This window comes from Scyliorhinus canicula, chromosome 4, assembly GCF_902713615.1.
Source record: "Scyliorhinus canicula chromosome 4, sScyCan1.1, whole genome shotgun sequence".
In the NCBI taxonomy this organism is placed as follows: domain Eukaryota; kingdom Metazoa; phylum Chordata; class Chondrichthyes; order Carcharhiniformes; family Scyliorhinidae; genus Scyliorhinus; species Scyliorhinus canicula.
In genome coordinates, this window is record NC_052149.1 from 13027160 (window position 1) to 13038198 (window position 11039).

The window sequence follows — 11039 nt, forward strand, 5'->3', positions numbered from 1 at the left end:
GAGTATCGCCGCAGGGGCCTCGCCGATCGGAGTGGCGTGATTCCCGCCACCGCCACTTCCCGGGTGGTGGAGAATCTCTGCCATGGCGGGGGAGGGGTTTTCGGCGGCCCCAGGCGATTCTCCGACCCCCAGCAGGTAATTTCGCCCCAGGTAAGGATGGCAGATTTCCCTCCCAGGAGCAGATGAATGAACCAAATGGGACTTTACAACAATCGACAACAATTTCATCATGAGTTTAATTCTCGAATTTTATTGAATTCAAATTCCACCAGCTGCCCAGGTGGGTTTTGAAACCAGGTCCCCAGAGATACCCTGGGCCTCATGATTACTAGTCCACTGCGCCAGCACCTCCCCAATCACTATGTAAGTTAATTTTGTGCCTTACAGCATAATTCCTTGACGTGTACAGGGATGTCACTGAATATCCACACACACATGCCCTCATTAATGCAGGAACATCGAGGTCAATTGTTGCACCTCATTTAACAGCACAGGCCAGACCCTTCTGATCTGTATAGGTAAGGTAGAGAGAGGTATGGGCCGGGATTCTCCGCTATCCGGCAGGGCGGGCCGCCCCAGGAGTGACATGAGCCACTCCGGCGTCGGGCCGCCCGTAAGGTGCAGAATCCTCCGCACCTTCAGGGGCTAGGCCGGCGCAGGCAGGGCTGGCGAAGGGCCTCCGCCGACCGGCGCGATGCGATTCCCGCCCCCGCCGATAAACCGGCACCGGAGAATCCGGCAGCTGGCGGCGGGGAAGCGGGGCGGGATTCACGCTGCCCGCTCTCTCCCTCCCCTCCCCCCCCCCCACCGCCGATTCTCCGGCCCGGCAGGGGGTCGGAGAATCCCGCCCATGGTCTCTTCCAACTGAGCGATTGAGCGAGCTGATGGAAGCATACATATCTCTGTGTTTATCTAACTCAGCGCTTCCTGCAAACAAAGCTATTTTTTAAAGATTACAATTTATCTCGCGCAATATACAAATTGTACGCTGTATGATGCATTTATTTGCTTGCTAAAATCTGATTTATTGAGAATAATAAATGACAGTTTGAACCTAATTCATTTATGAATGTGTCATTATTTCACTACATCATTATCTCTTTAATTCCAGCAGTAACACAGATATTTAGCCATGGGGCTTTGTGTCAGGTCAACAGGAATTCCAGTTATCTGTTGGATTCAGAATGTCCAAATGACCTAACAAATTACGTTCAGAAGAGGATGAACAGGCAGTAAGGGCTTCAAGTCTGTCAAGTCTTCACTCTTCAGACCAAAGTTGACAGTTACCAGCTGTTCATCACTGGGATCCACAAGAGAATCTGTTAAACCATACTTAGTCTGGTCTGGGGGAAAGCTCGCAGTAACAGCGGGTCTGGTCCATGGGATAGAGGGTGATGACAACCCGCTCAGCGAAGAGCTCTGGTGCTCCGCATCGTTTTGACAATGTCTGACTCCTGCCCATGGTAGCACTTTCCACCGTCCACCTGGGTGATCCCTGCATGTGGAATGCCATTCCCTGGGGTGGCAGAGGTGGGGGTGGTGGTGGGATGGGGGTGCACAGAATTCCCCAGGCCTTGGGCATGCTGAGCCCCTGGACACGGTTCTCCCAGAGCTGATGCAGATGCTCGGACACGGCTGTGCGATTCGGGGGGGGGGGATGTCAGTCTCGTTCTTTAAAATCACAGGGCCTGTGGTTTTTTAGCATTCAGTCATGAAACTCTTCTATCTAGGCTAATGGACTGTGGTTTGACTGGGAAAATCCCTCAGGAGAGTGCTTTTCAGCCTGTGGCACTCACAAGAATGAGACTGACATCCCCCCCTGAATCTCACAGCCGTGTCCGGGCATCTGGATCAGCTCTGGGAGAACCCTGTCCAGAGGGTTAGCATCTGACTGGGACTCAGCAGAGTCCTGGGATCCAGCAGACCTCCGACTGCTGAGTCCCTTGGATGTTGCTGCCTCCACCTGATGTGCATCAGCAACGGTGTGGTGCTCACCAGATTGTGCCCCAGAAGCCTGTCCACTAATGTTGCCCACCGAGGTGTGTGTCTCTGCACTGGTGGAAGGTGGGGTGATAGTTGTGATGCCTCGATGGTGGTCTCCTCGGAGCTTTCCTCCAAGGTGGCCTATTGGGTGGCAGGGAGGGTACGACTCCGGATGGCCTGGCCCCATCAGATGGTGATCCTGCAAGAGAATAGACATGCAGTCAGTGAGAAAGAAGGATCATTTTGGCTGACATGAACAGCTCACTTGAGACAGGTCATTTGCGGCAGTGGATCCTCAGGTCTGTTGTGGAGGCCAACCTCGCTGTTGGTGGCTGCTCTCTGCTCGGACAACACCGCGATTTCCATGGCCCGTCCCTCATAGGGGGTAAGGTCTCAGACCTCTTGTAGTTCGCCTCAACTTGGTCCTTTCCCGCTTATTATGGGCTATCTTCTCCTACGGGGATAAATAGATGGTATGTGAGCCGTGCGCTAGATGGGTCAGGTAGGATTTTTGCACGTGGCATATGTGGGCACCACACCTGGACATAAAGGGGATTTGCTGCTGGTTGCCAGTGGGTGCTGAGGAACGAGCACAATGATTGGATGTGGGGAAGGTGCAACCTGTCAGCCAGGGGATTGGGGGGATGGGTTGAGGATTTGAGGGGTGTCAGGCAGAACTGATGCCAGGAGAGAGGTGGTAACTTACCCTTGCAGCTCGGTGGAGGTCTTCTTCCAACATTAGACGGCGGTCCTCCTGGCCATGTTGCCCACACTGACAGCCGCCACCACTGCGGCATTGGTGACCCTGCTGCTGGCACTCCCACCTCCTCGAGGATACAGGATGCCCCATCTCTCAATCACAGCGTCGGGAAAGCTGTCATGGTCGGCTTCGCCAAAGCGAGGAGCAGGTCTGTGCGTTGACTGGGAGTGAGTGGTGAGGGATTGTTGAAAGGAAGCTCCCCCTTGTTAGCGGTAAATCACTGAGACCTGAGTCTGACGAATGAGACAGCGAGACAGCCAGTAATGGAGACTCTTGTGGGGGTTATTTTCGGCACAAAGTGCCGTTAATTACAGGCCGCGGTTGCGCCAACTCAGCCATCAAGGAACACCCCACCAATTGCACCCAAATCCCACTGAGAAATGTTTCCATTAAATCGCGCCATGGATCGGGATTCTCCATTTAGGAGACTATGGCCTGGATTATCCATTGCCCGACGTCGATATCATAATCGGCGATCAGACGGAAAATCCCTGTTTATGATGAAATCGGGGGCGTGGCCTGTTTTCCAAAACTCCGCCCCCTCCAAAACAGCATGATCGAGAAGTACGCCGCACGCTGTTGGCATGGCCTCTGGACGTTACCCTTCCCCGATGCTCCGCTTCCAATGGGCCGAGTTCCTAACGGCGCAGGACATGTCTGCTCTCAGTTTTCGTGAACCCGCAATGGCGGCTGCGGACTGTGTCCAGCGCCGCCACAGTCGCGGGGGGGGCGGGGAGCCGTGCTGCTGGCCAGGGGGGCTTTGGCAAGGGCTGGGGGGATTCGTAGGGGTGGCGAGGGGGGTGCAGGGGGGCTGTATTTGGCAGGTCGGGTCCGCGCACAGCCGGCGCCATGTTGTATGGCCCGACGGCTGCAGGTGGTCGCCGTGCCCATGCTTGGCCACGGACCCGGCAATTCTCCGGCTCTCTATATTGTTTTACGTGGCATGGCTGCTAGGCCCCCTGGAGGATCGGTGCTGGGTCCTCGCCGATTTTTCCCACTTAAAATGCCACGGAACCGCTGGAATTGCCCCAAAATCAGTGGTTTCCTGAAACCCGCTTGGGCCGCCATTTTGAGCGGGAGGCCCAATAATCAGATCCTGCAGCGGGCCACCCGCCTCTGGATTGCAAATCAGCTCCCCACCCCTGGGTTATCTTGGTCCCACCCCCCTTCCCCCAAGTATGAGGGTGACCGGACATGCCCCCCCAAAACCCCTAATTTGGAGGACCCGCACAGAGACTCCCCAAATAGGGGAATCCCCCCAACCCACAGGACCCCTTAGATAAGGGATGCCCACATAGATTCCCTAAATACGACGACCACTGAGGAGACCCCCAAATTAGGGGGACCATTAGACCCCCCCAGAAAAAAGAAACTTGTCAAGAAGGCTGCCAGAAATTAGACGCCTGTCAGGAAGTCCACTAGAAAAGAGAAACTGAGGTGTTCTTTCTGTTGCTAAATTCAGGATGGTTGGCAAAGTGTTCACAAAGACCACAAAATAGCTTTAACTCGAACAAAGCTATAAATTTATTAACTCTACTAATTTGGATTCGACACTTATTACTAGATAGTCCACAGTTGATAAACATCTAATCTGCACTTATCTACTACTAATCTCTACACTATAACATTAACTATGATCTGCTCTCACCCAGAAGGCTCATGATCAATGTCTTATGGGCGCGATTCTCCGCTCTCACGCCAGTTCGGAGAATAGCGGGCCGCGCATATTTTCACGGCGATGCCGGTCCGACGCCCTCCCGCTATTCTCCGAACCCCGCACAAACTACACGTCGGCATTCCCGGAAAAGGCCTCGAAAGACCCCCCGACACGACCAGAAGCCCGACTTATTGGCCCCCCCCGCTATTCTCCGGCCCGGATGGGCCGAAGTCCCGACGTCCTCACGCCATGTTTTCACGCCGGCCAACACACCTGCTTTTCAAGTTCGTCAACCAGTCGTACTGGCTGACGAGAGCTTCGAGTAGGTAAGCGCACCGCTCAGCGCACAGCTGGAGTCTGGCCACAACGGGGAAGGCATCCCCAAGAACGGGAGGGGTACCAGAACGGGGGAGACGGAGGGGGGAGTGTGGGAGACGGAGGGGGGAGTAGGGGAGACGGAGGGGGGAGTAGGGGAGACTGAGGGGGGAGTGTGGGAGACTGAGGGGGGAGTGAGGGAGACTGAGGGGGGAGTGGGGGAGACTGAGGGGGAAGTGTGGGAGACTGAGGGGGGAGTGAGGGAGACTGAGGGGGGAGTGTGGGAGACTGAGGGGGGAGTGGGGGAGACTGATGGGGGAGTGGGGGAGACTGAGGGGGGGAGTGTGGGAGACGGAGGGGGAGTGGGGGAGACAGGGGGGAGTGTGGGAGACTGAGGGGGGGAGTGGGGGAGACTGAGGGGGGAGTGTGGGAGATGGAGGGGGGGAGTATGGGAGACTGAGGGGAGTGGGGGAGACGGAGGGGGGAGTGGGGGAGACGGAGGGGGGAGTGTGGGAGATGGAGGGGGGAGTGTGGGAGTCAGAGGGGGGAGTGGGGGAGACGGAGGGGGGGAGTGTGGGAGACGGAGGGGGGGAGTGTGGGAGACGGAGGGGGGAGTGGGGGAGACGGAGGGGGGGAGTGTGGGAGACGGAGGGGGGAGTGTGGGAGACGGAGGGGGGGAGTGGGGGAGACGGAGGGGGGAGTGGGGGAGACTGAGGGGAGTGTGGGAGACTGAGGGGGAGTGTGGGAGACTGAGGGGGGAGTGGGGGAGACTGAGGGGGGGAGACTGAGGGGGTAGTGTGGGAGACTGAGGGGGGGAGTGTGGGAGACTGAGGGGGGAGTGGGGGAGACGGAGGGGGGGAGTGGGAGTGGGGGGGGTAGGGAGAGAGTGAGCGAGTGACTCGTCCAACCCCGGTTACAAAATGTCACGAGGACACGGCCGCTGGTTGCCCTGTGGCTTACGGCCACAGGCCACTGACACACCGGCGAGGAGGACATAGTTAACAGCCCGTTGGATGCAGAAAGTGACCAGGGGTTAGGCTGCCCGCGTGTCAGCAGCGCGACCAGGCCACCGGGACACACAGGTATCCCGTGGCAGGCGGCTGCCGAGGTGTCGACTAACCTCCGTCTAACATGTCCCGTTTCTCTGCCCCCCACCACCCTTTTGTAGGTTAGCACAATGTCTGCGAACAGAACGGCTATGTTCTGCGCAGTGGTTGGGGCCGCTGCACTGCATTTGGAGATGCAGCAGCATCCACAGCCACAACCCGCAGTGGCTGCAGGGCCAGCTGCAGCAGCAGAGGGAAGGGCCGAGGAGTTGCCAGTCGTCGAGCAGCATGGGGGGGAGGAGGAGGAGGAGGGGGAGGAGAGAGTGAGGGTGCAGCCACGGCGCCAGAGGGGGGGAGGAGGAGGAGGAGAGAGTGAGGGTGCAGCCACGGCGCCAGAGGCGACGAACAAGGCCGAGGGTGTACCGTGTCCGGATCTCTTTCCTAACAACGATGGACATCACCTGCAGGAGGAGACTCCGGCTGAGTAGGCGGACGGTGATACATATCTGTCACCTCGTGGCGCACCTCGCCCCACGTGGAACGGTGGAGGACACGCGATCCCGGTTGCCATCAAGGTGACGGTCGCTCTTAACTTCTATGCGACCGGCTCCTTCCAGTCTCCGAGCGGGGACCTCTCCGGGATCTCCCAATCATCGGTCCACAGGTGCATCCGGGATGTGACCAACGCCCTCTATGCCATCGCGGACCGCTACATCACCTTTCCCGAGGACCGAGTGACTCAAGACTCACGAGCTCGTGGATTTGCCAGTGTGGCCGGGATACCGATGGTGCAGGGGGCAATCGATTGTGTTCACGTCCCCATGCGCCTGCCTGCAGGGGACAGGGAGGTGTTCACAAACAGGAGGGGGACATACTCCATGAATATCCAGGTGGTATGCGACCCCCACATGACGTTCATGTATGGGCCGAGGTTAGGAACAGGAGAGGAGAGGTCACCCTGTTGGGAGTTGTCTATAGACCTCCGAATAGTTCCAGAGATGTAGAGGAAAGGATTGCAAAGATGATTCTCGACAGGAGCGAGAGTAACAGGGTAGTTGTTATGGGGCACTTTAACTTTCCAAATATTGACTGGAAATACTATAGTTCGAGTACTATAGATGGGTCAGTTTTTGTGCAGTGTGTGCAGGAGGGTTTTCTGACTCAGTATGTAGACAGGCCAACAAGGGGCGAGGCCACATTGGATTTGGTACTGGGTAATGAACCCGGCCAGGTGTTAGATTTAGATGTAGGTGAACACTTTGGTGATAGTAATCACAACTCGGTTATGTTTACTTTAGCAATGGGCAGGGATAGGTATATACCGCAAGGCAAGAATTATAGCTGGGGGAAAGGCAATTATGATGCTATTCGGCAAGATTTAGGATGTATAGGATGGGGAAGGAAACTGCAGGGGATGGGTACAATCGAAATGTGGAGCTTTTTCAAGGAACAGCTACTGCGTGTCCTTGATAAGTATGTACCTGTCAGGCAGGAAGGAAGTTGTCGAGCAAGGGAACCGTGGTTTACTAAGGAAGTTGAAGCACTTGTCAAGAGGAAGAAGAAGGCTTATGTTAGGATGAGACATGAAGGCTCAGTTAGGGCACTTGAGAGTTACAAGTTAGCCAGGAAGGACCTAAAGGGAGAGTTAAGAAGAGCGAGGAGAGGACACGAAAAGTTGTTGGCGGATAGGGTCAAGGAAAACCCTAAGGCTTTCTATAGGTATATCAGGAACAAAAGAATGACTAGAGTAAAATTAGGGCCAATCAAGGATAGTAGTGGAAAGTTGTGTGTGGAATCAGAGGAGATAGGGGAAGCGTTAAATGGATATTTTTCATCAGTGTTTACACTGGAGAAAGACAATGTTGTCGAGGAGAATACTCAGGTTCAGTCGACCAGGCTAGATGGAATTAAGGTTCAAAAGGAGGAGGTGTTATCAATTTTGGAAAATGTCAAAATAGATAAGTCCCCTGGGCCAGATGGGATTCATCCTAGGATTCTCTGGGAAGCCAGGGAGGAGATTACAGAGCCTTTGTCCTTGATCTTTATGTCGTCTTTGTCGACAGGAATAGTGCCGGAAGACTGGAGGATAGCAAATGTTGTCCCCTTGTTCAAGAAGGGGAGTAGAGACAATCCTGGTAATTATAGACCTGTGAGCCTCACTTCGGTTGTGGGTAAAATGTTGGAAAAGGTTATAAGAGATAGGGTTAATAATCATCTTGAAAAGAACAAGTTGATTAGCGATAGTCAACACGGTTTTGTGAAGGGTAGGTCATGCCTCACAAACCTTATTGAGTTTTTTGAGAAGGTGACCAAACAGGTGGATGAGGGTAAAGCGGTTGATGTGGTGTATATGGATTTCAGTAAGGCGTTTGATAAGGTTCCCCACGGTAGGCTATTGCAGAAAATAAGGAAGTATGGGATTGAAGGTGATTTAGCGGTTTGGATCAGTAATTGGCTAGCTGAAAGAAGACAGAGGGTGGTGGTTGATGGCAAATGTTCATCCTGGAGTTCAGTTACTAGTGGTGTACCGCAAGGATCTGTTTTGGGGCCACTGCTGTTTGTCATTTTTATAAATGACCTGGAAGAGGGTGTAGAAGGATGGGTTAGTAAATTTGCAGATGACACGAAGGTCGGTGGAGTTGTGGATAGTGCTGAAGGATGTTATAGGATACAGAGGGACATAGATAAGCTGCAGAACTGGGCTGAGGGGTGGCAGATGTAGTTTAATGCGGAAAAGTGTGAGGTGGTTCACTTTGGAAGGAGTAACAGAAATGCAGAGTACTGGGCTAATGGCAAGATTCTTGGTAGTGTAGATGAACAGAGAGATCTCGGCATCCAGGTACATAAATCCCTGAAAGTTGCCACCCAGGTTAATAGGGCTGTTAAGAAGGCATATGGTGTGCTAGCCTTTATCAGTAGGGGGATTGCGTTTCGGAGCTACAAGGTCATGCTGCAGCTGTACATAACTCTGGTGCGGCCGCACCTGGAGTACTGCGTGCAGTTCTGGTCACCATATTATAGGAAGGATGTGGAAGCTTTGGAAAGGGTTCAGAGGAGATTTACTAGGATGTTGCCTGGTATGGAGGGAAGGTCTTACAAGGAAAGGCTCAGGGACTTGAGGTTGTTTTCGTTAGAGAGGAGAAGGCTGAGAGGTGACTTAATAGAGACATATAAGATAGTCAGAGGGTTAGATAGGGTGGACAGTGAGAGTCTTTTTCCTCGGATGGTGATGACCAACACGAGGGGACATAGCTTTAAATTGAGGGGTGGTAGATATAGGACAGATGTCAGAGGCAGTTTCTTTACTCAGAGAGTAGTAGGGGTATGGAACGCCCTGCCTGCAACAGTAGTAGACTCGCCAACTTTAAAGGCATTTAAGTGGTCGCTGGATAGACACATGGATGAAAATGGAATAGTGTAGGTCAGGTAGGCTTCAGATGGTTTCACAGGTCGGCGCAGCATCGAGGGCCGAAGGGCTCGTACTGCGCTGTAGTGTTCTATGTTCTATGTCTGTGCAAGGTTCCCAGGGAGTGTGCATGACTCCTACATACTGGCGCAGTCGTACATCCCTGCGATATTTGAGGGATGTCCCCCCCAGCTGAGGGGCTGGTTGCTAGGCGACAGGGGTTATCCGCTGAGGTCTTGGCTGATGACGCCTATACGGAAGCCTCAGACCAATGCGGAAACCCGATACAACGAGGCCCATGCAGCAACCAGGGGTGTGGTGGAGCGCTGCCTTGGCCTCCTGAAGATGAGATTCAGGTGCCTGGACCGCTCCGGAGGGGCAGTGTGGGAGATGGAGGGGGGAGTGGGGGAGACTGAGGGGGGGAGTGTGGGAGTCAGAGGGGGGAGTAGGGGAGACGGAGGGGGGGGAGTGTGGGAGACTGAGGGGGGAGTGGGAAGACTGAGGGGGGAGTGGGGGAGACTGAGAGGGGGGGAGTGTGGGAGACTGAGGGGGGAGTGTGGGAGACTGAGGGGGGGAGTGGGGGAGACTGAGGGGGAGTGTGGGAGACTGAGGGGGGAGTGGGGGAGACTGAGGGGGGAGTGGGGGAGACGGGAGGGGGGAGTGGGGGAGACTGAGGGGGAGTGTGGGAGACTGAGGGGGGAGTGGGGGAGACTGAGGGGGGAGTGGGGGAGACTGAGGGGGGAGTTGGGGGGGACTGAGCGGGGAGTGTGGGAGACGGAGGGGGGAGTGGGGGAGACTGAGGGGGGAGTGTGGGAGACGGAGGGGGGAGTGGGGGAGACAGAGGGGGGAGTGGGGAAGACTGAGGGGGGAGTGGGAAGACTGAGGGGGGAGTGGGGGAGACTGAGAGGGGGGGAGTGTGGGAGACTGAGGGGGGAGTGTGGGAGACTGAGGGGGGGAGTGGGGGAGACTGAGGGGGGAGTGGGGGAGACGGAGGGGGGAGTGGGGGAAACTGAGGGGAGTGTGGGAGACTGAGGGGGGAGTGGGGGAGACTGAGGGGGGAGTGGGGGAGACGGAGGGGGGAGTGGGGGAGACTGAGGGGGAGTGTGGGAGACGGAGGGGGGAGTGGGGGAGACTGAGGGGGGAGTGTGGGAGACTGAGGGGGGAGTGGGGGAGACTGAGGGGGGAGTGTGGGAGACGGAGTGGGGGAGACAGAGGGGGGAGTGGGGAAGACTGAGGGGGGAGTGGGAAGACTGAGGGGGGAGTGGGGGAGACTAAGAGGGGGGGAGTGTGGGAGACTGAGGGGGGGAGGTGTGGGAGACTGAGGGGGGAGTGTGGAGATGAGGGGGGGAGTGGGGAGGACTGAGGGGGGAGTGGGGGAGACGGAGGGGGGAGTGGGGGAGACTGAGGGGGAGTGTGGGAGACTGAGGGGGGAGTGGGGGAGACTGAGGGGGAGTGTGGGAGACGGAGGGGGGAGTGGGGGAGACTGAGGGGGAGTGTGGGAGACTGAGGGGGGAGTGGGGAGACTGAGGGGGGAGTGGGGGAGACTGAGGGGGGAGTGGGGAGACGGAGGGGGGAGTGGGGGAGACAGAGGGGGGAGTGGGGAAGACTGAGGGGGGAGTGTGGGAGACTGAGGGGGGGAGTGGGGAAGACTGAGGGGGGGTGTGGGAGACTGAGGGGGGAGTGGGGGAGACTGAGGGGGGAGTGGGGGAGATGGAGGGGGGTGTGGGGGAGACTGAGGGGGGAGTGAGGGAGATGGAGGGGGGAGTGGGGGAGACTGAGGGGGTAATGGGGGAGACTGAGGGGGGAGTGTGGGAGATGGAGGGGGGAGTGGGGGAGACTGAGTGGGGGGGACTGAGGGGGAGTGTGGGAGAC